Here is a 12,345-nt window from a genome sequence, read left to right as displayed (position 1 = left end):
TCTCCCTCTGTCCCCAACTCCTGCTCTCTCTCTCTCACACTCTCTATCTCAAATAAATAAATAAAATCTTAAAATATTTTGGTAATTTTATTTTATTATAATTAGATTCTTTGGTTATTCTACATGTTCTTTTTTATACATTTTAAAAAAACATTCTGAAGAGTCTGTAGGCTTCACCAGACTGTTGGTGATGTCCATTGCATAAAAGAAGATGAAGAACCTCTGATCTGGTATTTTATGAATAAAGCTACGGTTCATCATTTCTAGTTGCAGGCACAAAGATATGAACAAGAGATTATGTTTACACCATTTGATGCCCTTAATAAGCTGGAATCCAGATATAATTTTTCCAAGGTTGTGTTGTTTGGGACTAACCTTTTATTCTATATTCTTTTTTTGTGTGTGAAGATTTTATTTATTTATTTATTTATTTATTTATTTATTTATTTATTTATGTGAGAGAGAGCACAAGCAGAGGGAGTGGCAGGTGGAGGGAGAAGCAGGCTCCTCACTGAGCAGGGAACCCAACTTGGGGATGATCCCAGGACTCTGGGACCATGATCCAAGCCGAAGGCAGATGCTCAACTGACTGAGCCACCCAGGCGTCCCTGATTCTATATTCTTCTGGGCAATATACTTTTGGTTCAAGTGCAATGAAAGAAAGATATTCTACTTCCCTTTGGATGCCTATTAAGATGCTCCAATTAATTGCTGGAATTGGTACAGACCCCAAGATGGCCACGTTCTAATGTGAACCATCAGCATTGAGTCAAACCTCCAGGGAGGTCCTGGGGTCCCCAGACATTCATGAGGTAACCAATGGCCATGGAAAGGACATGTGGAAGAATGCCCAGCAGAGGGCTGCTGCTTGGTGTGGGAGATGATTCACTTTGAGAAACATTTCAGAAAGCTAGCAGGTCTAAAATCAAACAGTAAAGGGAGGAAACGCATGCCTGGGAGATTTCTCTTATGGTTAGACCATATCTTGTTGATCTAAAAGATATGAAATACTCAACTTAACAATATTAAAGCTGTTTTTAGAATTCTGATATCCCTTGTGCCAAAGAGTCCACCATTTATTGCTCAGTAAGAAAATATATTGGATAATCAAACCCAATTTATTAATTCATGGTTTTCTTAAATTACCATATCTATTATAGCTACTCTCTTGGCCACAGAAATCTTGAAAACTTTGTAGAAAAATGTCCCAGTACTGACCCCAAGAGATAGAATCTCAGAGGTACATTTTCATCCCATATAGTCTAAGAACTACGAAGTGTTCAGGGTCTATTAAGGACCCATATGTAAAGTAATGCTCAAGATACCAGGGATGCTATTTGGGTGATCAAGGCAAACATTTCTGGGATTTTTTTCCCCCTGACATCAGACAGAGATTTTGCATACATTCTATTTGGTGCAAATGTTCTACCTGCTATCTAGACCATAACTACATATCTAGTGAATGAAGAATAAAATTGTGCTGCTCATGGTTTAAGCATAACATATTCTCAGTATGGGCAGGAAAGAACAACTGCATTTGCCTTGGCACAGGAACTTCTTGAAGATAGTTTCATGGGTTTCTCACTATCCCATATCTAGAAATAAAAATTCATTCACAGCAGCATGAATTCACAGAATCTAGAACTTCAGAGGTTCTCCATGCTTTTCAAATGTTAATGTGCATGGAACCACCTGGCCATGTTGGATTCTGATGCAGTAGGTTTGGGGTGGGAGTCCAGATTTCATTTTTCTAACAATCTGGTGATGCCAATGTTGTTGCTCTTCCAGTCCCCTCTTAAGGGCTTATAGATAACGATGGAGCCAGACTAGGATTTAGAATGAGTAACACCAAGCTGGCCAATGGCTCAAGAAAATTTTAGAGGTGGCATTAGTAAGACTAAATCACCTTCATAAAAAAAGAAGGTATTTTCACAATGACATGACACTAGCAAATTTTACTCTCTCCAGGTTACCTGAGTCCTAGAGGAAAATCAAGAGGTAAAATATTATCCATAAACACCAAAGTGCTTGGGGCGCCTGGGTGGCTCAGTCGTTAAGCGTCTGCCTTCGGCTCAGGTCATGGTCCCAGGGTCCTGGGATCGAGCCCCGCATCGGGCTCCCCGCTCTGCGGGAAGCCTGCTTCTCCCTCTCCCACTCCCCCTGCTTGTGTTCCCTCTCTGGCTGTCTTTCTCTCTGTCAAATAAATAAAATCTTTAAAAAAAAAAAAAAACACCAAAGTGCTATTTTTCTTTAAGGAGTAAATATTCCTCTATTTTTAATAAGCCTATGATATTAACTTCTTTGTTCTTCACAAAAGTTTCTAGAACTTTCCTTAAAATATTTTGGTAATGAAGGTACTGCTTATTATGGTATTAATTACTGCTTATTATGGTATAGTTTACTCTTTTAGTAGACAGCCTGATAAGTTACATTATTTTAATTATATAAAAAACAGTACTGCTTTTTTAGCGGTAATAACCATCATTGGCACTTCATTGTATTTTAAAACATCATTGTTTTTTAATGACAGTACTTACCTATACCATATGCCTTTCTTTCTTTTTTTTTTTTTTTAAACATCAAACGCTTGTGTCACTTCCAAACTAGCCTGACTGGAGGCTTGTTTCTGCAGCGTCTAGCATAAATGCCTTTAGATATACTGTTTATTTTCTCTTTTATTTTTAAAGAGTTTGCATTTTTAATGACCCTAATTTATTGAAAGATAATTCCCAGGGGTGCAGTCAGCATTCATTATTAATGTTTTCTAATCTAAGGCAGATGGAGTTGTGTAAACCTAAACACGTGATTAGCACAATCTATCTGCTTTTGCTATAGATGATGTGCCAACCTAAAACCAATGATCCTACCACATATATTCTCATTATAAGGAGAATGACCCTCTATAATTCTCTGAAAACTCAATCATATGGATTGTCTTTAAGGAAACACACTTGGTGCTTAGATGAAATAAAGTTGCTCTATTTTCATGGCAACTGGTACTGAAGTTTTTCCAAGCTTCTTCCTTTAATTTTAAGAAAGGTGGGCAAAAGTGTGTCCATCTTGAAATAACTGGCATATATAACACTTTAAGCTGCCTATTGAAGAGCTTTAAAAGGAAGTTGCCTGGCCAGGGGTGCCCTGGAAGCGTGCCCCTTTAAGGCTCCTCCCACTTCACAGGTGAACTAGCCAAACCAGAGACAAAGCCTCAGGTAGCAAAGGCTGAGACAGCTCCCAAAACCACAGGACTGACACAGACTTATCCACTCCCACGTCCTTCTCTATTTGTTTAGCAACCAAACCCTATTCCTATTTCCTCCTACTACTTTTAGTAGTAACATAACAAACATTAATAATTATTGAAGAATATGTAATATACAAATATGTAAGAAGAATAATATAAATACAAATATTTACATTATGTTGGGGAAATATAGGCCCTAAATAGCTTTGTGACAACTCTTATTTGCCATCAAATAAATTCTGGCACCACCAAAATTACAAATAAAAATCTTTGGATTTGAAGTTATGGATAAGAGTTTGTGGACTTGCAGGTAATACATTCCTTAAGGAAATTCTCTATGTAAGTCAAGTCTTGCTCTCTTACCATGTCCTCCACAGAGCTTTCTAGGTAATCCAAGTATAAGAAGTGATTGCTTCTCTTGAACTACTACAGCATTTTGAGCTTATTTTTCACATATTGCCTTAAATTTTGTTTATAATGAAACGTTCAATTATACAAAAAATAAAGAATACAGTATAATAAACTCCTTTAAAGATATCACCCAACCTTAATAATAGCATTTTGCCAATCTTGTTTCATCAATCCCCATTTTTTTCCCTAGAATAATTTTTTTAAAAGATTTATTTATTTATTTTAGAGAGGGAGGGGAGAGAGGAGAGAGAGAGAGACAGTGAGTGGGGGGGGAGGGGCAAAGGAGAGGGAAAGAGAAACTTAGCAGACCATGTGCTGAACCTGGAGCCCAATGCCGGGCAACATCTCTGGACCCTTGAAATCACAACCTGAATCAAAACCAAGAGTTGGCCACTGAAATGACCAAGCCAGCCAGGCGGCCTTCCCTAGAAAATTTTAAAACAAACCCAAGACATCATGATCCTGTCACCTCACCTGTAAATACTTAACAACTCATTGCTTATTAAATTGCACTTACATGAGTAACTGTTTTGTGTCTATATTACAATGCAGACTCCATGAGGGCAAGCATTGTATCTTTTTCATCCTTGTTTCCCAATGAGCAGGAAATTCTACACAAAAACATAAATTAGATTCTGATCAATGCATGGCATCAGACAATGATTCTTAAACTTGAGTGTGTATCCAAAGCAACTGGACGGTTTGTCAAAACACACAGTGCTGGGCCCCAACCCCAGAATTCCTGATTCAGTGGGTCTGCGGTAGGGCCCAAGTAGTCGCATTTCTAACAAGTTCCCAGGTGGTGGTGGTGGTGATAGTGGTGGTGGTGGTAATGGTTATGATGATGATGATCTAGAATCACACTCTGAGAACTCCTTCACTGGAACAAGGAAGATGTTGACATGTCTAAACTTGCCTATAATTAATCAAACATTAACCATATGTGAGGGCTTGAAAGGAATACAGGGAGAAATAATTTTTATAAGCCCCTACTCTCATGGAGGTTTTACTATATAAAAAGTATATTAAAAAGAAATACAGGAGAATTATTAAGAAACACAGGTGCTAGAGTCCCATATCAGAAGATTCTTATTTAATTAGTATAGAATAGGCATTTTTTCTTTTTTAGTGTTCCAGGTAATCCCAATGCATATTTACATTCTATCACACCAGGCTTTACTGAAGAGGTGAGCTTAGAATTTGTCCTTAAGTCATGAAGATGATTTTAATAGACAGCTTAAGTTGGAAGGGCCTTCCTACGTCCTAGGTTGGGGGTTGGAGTGGCATAACAATCCAAGTACTTTTTCTGGTCTTTCCAAGACATTGAACTGTATATAAAAATATTCAAAAATATTCAGAGTTTGTACAACGTAGTTTGTATCCCTTTTTTCTTAGATGAATCAACCTCTAAATCCTCAGATTTCCCTTATGTAAAATGGGAATAATAATTATACCTACACATCACAGTATTGTTGAGACAATTAAATGATTTTAGTGTATACATAAGGAACCTTAGAACAATGCTTAGCAAATAAGTGCTCAATGAATGCTAGTTATTATTTATTGAACATCATCTATATGCCAGCAAGGGAACAGGAATGAGAATACTTTGTATTTGTATCTCTTAGACTTTACAAAGCTGTTGTATATTTTTTATCACACTTCCTCCTTTCAATGACCTTTGCAATAGGTAGAGAAAGTCTAATAGCACCTACCTGACAGGAGAAAGCTGTCGAGTGACTTTTTAAATGAGTGCAAGAGAGTACTAGAACTCCAGTGTTTCAAACTCCCAAAGTGTGCTCTTTCCTTCAATATAAACAAGGATGCAAACAAACAAAAAACAAAAGTAAAAAACTATTGAAGAACTGAGGCATTTGTTCAGATAATTTGCACACATACCCCACTATACCTAAACATGCCCACAGGAATCTCAACAATCTTCCTTCTATCATTCCCAGGTTATCCATAAATGGGACATTTAATTGGTGGATACTCTATACTCTGCTTGGAGTTATATTTCTTTCTTTCTTTTTTTTAAGATTTTATTTATTTGACACAGAGAGAGAGAGAGAGAGCACAAGCAGGGGGAGCGGCAGGGAGAGGGAGAAGCAGACGCCCCGCTGAGCAGGGAGCCTGACATGGGGTTCATCCCAGGACCCCGGGATCATGACCTGAGCCAAAGGCAGATGCTTAACCAACTGAGCCACCCAGGCACCCCTGGAGCTACATTTCTTATTTAGCTGCATTTCTACTCAAGGACTGTCCGGTAACTCCATTTACTGGAGAGAACCCTGCATTTAAGGAGAAGTTCTTTCATTCTCTTAAGGAACATCCAGAAAGTGGAAAACCTAAAATGAGACAAATTTGAACAAGAAAGTTTTCTTCGTCAACACACACATACAAAATGGAAAAGTTAATATAGCAATTAACATGTTCTTTCACGTAACAGGTACTTGGTGACATCTTACATATATTATATTCTTGATCTGGACAATGCAAGGGTAGGAGAACAACAAATGTAATTGGAAAACATGAGTAATCATTAATAGAGACATAAAGCCTAAAACCTCCCAAAGTTTCCTCTGCTGGTTTCTACAGGGGAGAACTGCAGTGAAGGATACAGCATCTGGGTTAGATGATGTGGTCATTACTCTGTAACTGGTGGTAAATTTCCCATATGACTGAAAACTGATGTGTGGAAAATCTATTATTATCATTACTACTACTACTGTTACTACTACTTTGGGTTTGATATCCTCCATTTGAGTTATGAGCTGTTCTAAAGAAAGAAGTATAAACTAAGATATTACGGCAGGGAACAAGATTTTTGTGTATTTTAACAGTACTTGTTAGAAATTATTTTTAGCCCCAAACAACAGAAAACCCTATTTGAGTTGATTTATACAGAGGCTTATTTCACAAAATAAGAAATATAAGGCTAGGAACCAAGGCTGAATGTGGCTCAATAATATTATCAGGGATCCAAGGATATTTAATCCTGCCAATATCCTTAGAGTGTAAGCCTTCATCCATTCGATTGTCATCTTACGGTCCAATGATGGGTGCCATGCCATCAAACTTTTCTGGCAAGAAGTGGAATGAAGGAAAAAGCCAAAGGTACATGCCAGTTGAGTCTATTTTTTAAAGTCTTTCCAGAAGCCCCACCCAGCAGCTTCCATGTATGTGACTTTAACAGGGTCCTCTTAGACTAGCTCTGTCCAACTGAAATATAATGCAAGCCACAAATGGGAGCTACATATGTAATTTTACATTTTCTAATAGCCATGTTAAAAAAGGAAAAAAGAGAGGAAACTAATTTCAATAACACATTTCATTTAACCAAAAATATCCAAAAATTTTTTGATGGGTGATCAATATTTTAAAAATCAAGATACATGTTTTACAGTCTTTTTTTTTTTTTGTATTATTTTCATACTCAGTGTGTATCTCAATTTAAACTAGCAACCTTTCAAGTGCTCAATAGCCATATGTTACTGTCTTGGATAGGAAGCCTCAGACCAATCACCAAAGTGACTCAGGATAAATTAATTGGGGTGGGCCAGCCAAATAGCAGTGTTCGCCTTCTTGACAGCAACAAATATTTCATTTAAGGAATGAAATGACCTCAATTTAACCAAAATAAGTTCCATCCATGATAGCTCTCTACAACTTTTCAGACCAGGGTTATTCTAATGTAGGACAAACTGTCTTTCTAATGAAGCATTTATGACACTTTTACTTTTTGAAGTTTCCCTCATTCAGTTTGATGTTCTTGACAATTTCTGGTGAGCAGGGTTATTTTAGGTGATGCTTATTTACAGTCCTTTTATTGTGGTGGTTACTATAGCAGCCACACCTATCATTTATCATCTAACTACAGTGTTCCCAAACATGCCCGCCCTTTGATGCTCACAGCGGCCTAGTTGCTCCAGATTTCCCGTAATTGTCAGCGTTTAGGAAGTGACAACTCACTTTTCTCTACTTCCACTCAATTTTCTCTATTTTACACTTCCATCACTTTCAGTTTTCTTATTCCATCTTCCTTGACTCTTTTGGTATCCTTTACATCTTCACTTTAAAATTATCATTACCAGGGGCACCTGGCTGACTCAGTCCACGGAGCATGCAACTCTTGATCTAGGGGTTGTGAGTCTGAGCCCCACTTTGGATGTAGAGATTACTTAAAAACAAAATCTTAAAAAAATAATAAAATTAGCATTACCATACTTTAAAAGTACACAAACTCATTTACAGCAAAGAACTTTTGGTGATAAGATTTTTCTGAAAAAAAGTGAAGAAAAATCCTCCAATATCATAACCGTGAGTGGGTAAAGGGGTACTAAAGTACAGTCCCTGGTGCTTTCAAGATGACAATTTAGTGTTGCAGTGCTTTTCTGAGAGAGGACATTGAACATCGGTTTATGGTGACTGTGATAAGAGATTAGTAAATTCCCTGCGAGCCAGTAACTGTGCCAGCAGGTGAGGAGAATGGCAAAGAATTCTGCAGAAGATCGAGGCCTAGACACATAAAAATAGCTCAGAGATAGAAAGCGTTCCTTAAGTGCAGAGGCCTCACATTTCCTGCGTCCCCCCTCTTCTGCTTCTCCAGCCACCTGTCCTGTATCCAGCTCTTAATCTCTCCTTCATCTTCTGTCTGCCTCCGCTCGCTGTCCACGAAGGACCCAAACTCCCAGCCTTCCTCTCGCCTCCTGGGCTGGGAGACTGGTACCCGCGGATTTCCCCCGGCCCGCCCGCGCCTGCGCAGAGCCTCTTCTCGCGCGAACGCGCTGCCATCCCCTTGGAGTACCCCGGCAACCCGGGAGATGCGGGGTCCGCCGTAAACCAGCTCCTGCTCCTTTCGTGGAACAACGGGCGTCGCCTGGGTCTCCGGACTCCTTCTTCTCTACACGGCCCCTCTCGCATTCCTCGAGATCGCGTCCACACTGGCGCGCGCTCGTCCTCAAAACAGTAACCTCAAAGAACCAGATCAAGGAAGGTCCCAGGGGGAAGGAACCCGGGCGCGCCGGCCGCGAAGTGGCGGGCGGAGCCCCGCCCCCCGGGCCGGCTTTCTGCCTCCGCATTGGTCCGCGCGCCCGTCAGTCTCCTCCCCGGGCCGCGCCGGCCCGCCTCCCGGCTCGCTGGCTCACTAAGCCGACTGCCTGGCGGCTTCGCCGGCTGTCGGCCTGCCATGCCTGTCCGAACCTGAGTAGCGCCGGCTCCGCGAAGCTCAGGGAAGAGGGGGGCCGGACTCGGCCGCAGCTGAGCATCGCGCGTGTGGGCGGCAGGGCCGCTGCCTCTCTCGCCGCAGCACCACCTGTCGCGGGGTGAGACTTCGGGTAAGGCTCCGCGCAGCGCGCGGTTGCAGGCGGCCTGGCGCGGAGGGGCCCGGGCGGGAGCCGCGGGAGGGGAGCGGGCGCCCGCCTACTCCCGCCCGATCGGCCGAGCCGATTGCGGACCCGCCGCCGGCTTTCGCGCGTGCGGCCGGCCCAGACCCACTTGGCGGATGGGCGGGGCGGGGTGAAGGGAAGCGGCGCCCCGAGCCCGGGGTGAGGGCGGGGAGCGGTCAGGTCGCGGCGGTCCTCAGTACGAGCGTCCGCGGCTCTTTCCCGGGCACGGTTTTGGGGCTCGACTTGCCCGTTTCTAGATTCGCTGGTCCCAGGGCGGCCCCCTTCCTGCCCCTGAATGAGGTCCAGTGGCTTCCAGACCACGAGCGTCGCTCCCTCCCGCGCCCTTTGAAGACCGATTTTGTGGCTTGACACCTTTTATCAAATCTGCTCCTGCAGGGATGAATTAATGACAGGAGTTAGGCTTTGTGTGTGTGTGTTCGTTTGTTCGTTCGTTCCTCTCTTTAAAGGAAGTTTGCTACAAGCTAGAAAGTTCTGAGGTTGGAACAGTTCTGTCCATTCATGTGAAATGGCATAAATAGACCAGAATTGGCAGGTGTTTCTTTGAAGCTGGTGATAACCACCTCTGCTTGTGTGGTGATGTTACATTTGAGGTCCTGGAATTGACTTTCTTTCGTGGTTACGAAAACAGTTTTAGAAAACATGTTGCCTTTTGATGAGAAGCATAATCAAAACAATACATCTTAACAATAGTGCTTCCTTACAAAATGCGTTATCTCCTTATCTATTTTCCTAATGCTTGTGGCAGTCACTTCTAAGCAGAATAGTTAATAGCACTGTTGTTTCTTTTAGTGTTGCAATTGGTAACAGTAGAAGCACGTATTAATTGTCGGTTATGGGCTGGACATTGTTCTGTACATGAATCATCTCAAAATAACTCTTTGAGGTTGGTACTGTTATTTCCACCTAACAAATGAAACTAAGGCTTAAGAAGGTTAGGTATCTTTCACAAGATCACAGGTTTTAGGTGGCAAAGTCTGGATTCGAACTCAGGCAATTTAACACAACGACTCCAGCCCCCTCTTAATCCTGTTGCTTCTTAAGCATTGTTCATGTTGTTAAAGTAATTGCAGTGTTGTCCTCATGAATTTTAATCTTCGTCGTTACTCATGAATTTATTCTTTAGTTTCCAGGCATCCTGGAAGTTAGAGAAGAAATAGTTGCCCACACTTCCCCCTCCCACCTTCCTCCATGTGTTTATTATGTGTATATTTATTTTGGACAAAATATAGATGAATAGATAATCTATTGTGTATCTACTAAAACTAATTGAGTTACATGTTACTATGTTACATGGTTTGCAGAAATACAGAAAAAACAGTTTAATTCTTGTCTTCTAATGTTGGACCTTTAATTAGCTTTGAACTTTGATTTGCAATCTGTATTTGACTCTTTTATGGTAGTTATAAAGACTTAATTAAAAGTTAGGCGTAGAGCCCAGATATGCTGATAGAACTTTTATCATTTATTAAGGAAATGTTGGGCTATGCTTTTGTAGAAGTTCTTCATTCTCTTGAGAATTAAATATACTCTTGCTCAGTACTTACTCCTGAGAAAGAACTGCTTACAGGTTTCAGCCTTACAAGGTGTTTATGTATAATGTTTTTGTCTTTTAAAATTCGGTTGTTATGGAAACACATTAAAAATTCATAAAAGAAAAACTCATTTACCATTTGAGAATTGCTTTTGCAAATTAACTCCTATAATGCTGCTGAGGCATAACTTGTATTTTCCTATAACAATAAGCTATTTTAAACTATATTAATTTTTATATTAAGTTAAACTAAAATAAATTATAATTTATGTTGGTGAATTTTTGACAAACTTAGTCATATTTTATTTATTTTATTTTATTTTTTAAGTAGGATCCACACCCAACTCGGAGCTTGAACTCACGACCCTAAGATCGAAACCTGAGCTGAAATCAAGAGTCAGACACTTAACCGACAGAGCCACCCAGGTGCCCCAAATTCAGTCATACTTTAAAACATAAATAATAACTGAAACCTATAGTTGTTTACTGAGGATCAATTTTAGGAGGAGGGCAAAATCCATACTATCAAAATCACTCTACATTTGATTTTCTAAAAATCTGTTTTATAAAAAGTTAACTTTTATTTTAAAGTCACTATTTTGATTATATGGCTGTATATTTCCCTTGATCAATATTTACAAATTTCAAAAGTAATGAAAAATACTATATTGATTCTGTAGATGTTGTTCAGAATGACATTTGATGTTGCCTGGATCTGTATACCATCCAAATTCTCATTACTGACCTAGAGATTTGATTTGAAATAGTTTAAATAAATACTAACCATGACTATCCTTATAGCCTCTTAATAAGGATTTCACAGTAGAAGATGTTGATGCAGAGACTAACAGGCATTCAGAAGACACCTTCTGACCACCTTAGTCTGTTTCTACTAACAGTGCTTAGATAACTAACATTTATAGAGCACTTAGAGGGCACTGTGATAAGCATCTTACATGGATTATCTAATTTAAATCTTAAAATGGCCCTGATTAGTAGGTCCTGTTGTTTATCATCCCCATTTGAGTGATGAGAAAACTGCAACAGACTTATTCAAAATCAGAGTTAGCACTGGCCAAGCCAGGATTTAAGTCCAGTAGTTTGATTCCAGAGCTTATCTTTGACTACTCTGCTAAACTGCCTGGATATGGATTTTATTGAATAAACTTTCAAGTAGTCAAGCTCTTTATGATGATGATAAAGCTCTTAATTGCTTGATACTTTATAAATATCATCATTACTACACACAGCTCTGCAAAATAGAGTTCCCCTCCCCTGTTTCATTGACTTCTAAGGCAGTCCCCAGACTTTTGGACTTGATGGGCAGGTGTGTATAGGGGGACAATTGGGACCAGACATAGACTGCCAACTTTTAATTCTGTCAAGGTTAAGGACCCTTTTAAGAACTATTGCAATCCACCATCCCCATCCTTTCATAAAAGAAAAGACATTTTTATCACCAAAAAGGTAGGAAGAACATAATTAGAACAGGAAATCAAGAGAATAAATTTTGTTCTATGAATGACTGTATTGCATTGTCCCAATTTTTCTCATTTGGCCACACACCAGTGAAAAATGTGGTCCAGGCTAACACCAATTCAGAGACCATTTGGGAATGCCTGGGTGACACAACTGAATCCAAAACGGTGATGAGCTGAGTACAGATTCAGACTTCAGTCTGACTGCAGAGCTTGTGCTCTTTGCACCCAGTCATGACCTCCAATTTCTGTCTCCCTTGCATTGCCCTCCTTTAA

The 12,345-nt window shown here is 40.1% G+C and overlaps 2 protein-coding genes across 11 annotated transcripts in view; one reads left to right on the top strand and one right to left on the bottom strand.

The window, feature by feature from the left end:
* MRO (maestro) overlaps positions 1-8,774 on the bottom strand; it is a 63,432-nt gene extending 54,658 nt beyond the window's left edge. For 3 of the 8 annotated variants that reach the window (XM_078060299.1, XM_078060298.1, XM_078060305.1), the window contains exon 1: positions 8,532-8,774. The gene's annotated coding sequence lies outside the window, so the exon portion shown is untranslated. Of the gene's footprint in view, positions 1-4,169; positions 4,264-5,367; positions 5,463-8,522 lie in introns of those variants that run through there. The other 5 variants (XM_078060301.1, XM_078060302.1, XM_078060300.1 and 2 more) reach the window with 3 other exon arrangements.
* Positions 8,775-8,823: 49 nt separating this feature from the next.
* The window catches only part of ME2 (malic enzyme 2), a 54,202-nt gene continuing 50,680 nt past the window's right edge, over positions 8,824-12,345 (top strand). Inside the window, exons 1-2 of one of the 3 annotated variants that reach the window (XM_078060296.1) lie at positions 8,824-8,988; positions 10,923-11,017. The gene's annotated coding sequence lies outside the window, so the exon portion shown is untranslated. Of the gene's footprint in view, positions 8,989-10,919; positions 11,018-12,345 lie in introns of all 3 variants that reach the window. The other 2 variants (XM_078060297.1, XM_036064739.2) reach the window with 2 other exon arrangements.

This window comes from Halichoerus grypus, chromosome 13 (assembly GCF_964656455.1).
Source record: "Halichoerus grypus chromosome 13, mHalGry1.hap1.1, whole genome shotgun sequence".
Classification (NCBI taxonomy): Eukaryota; Metazoa; Chordata; class Mammalia; order Carnivora; family Phocidae; genus Halichoerus; species Halichoerus grypus.
Note: the sequence above shows the minus strand (reverse complement) of the source record. Positions and strands in the feature narration are given on the sequence as shown.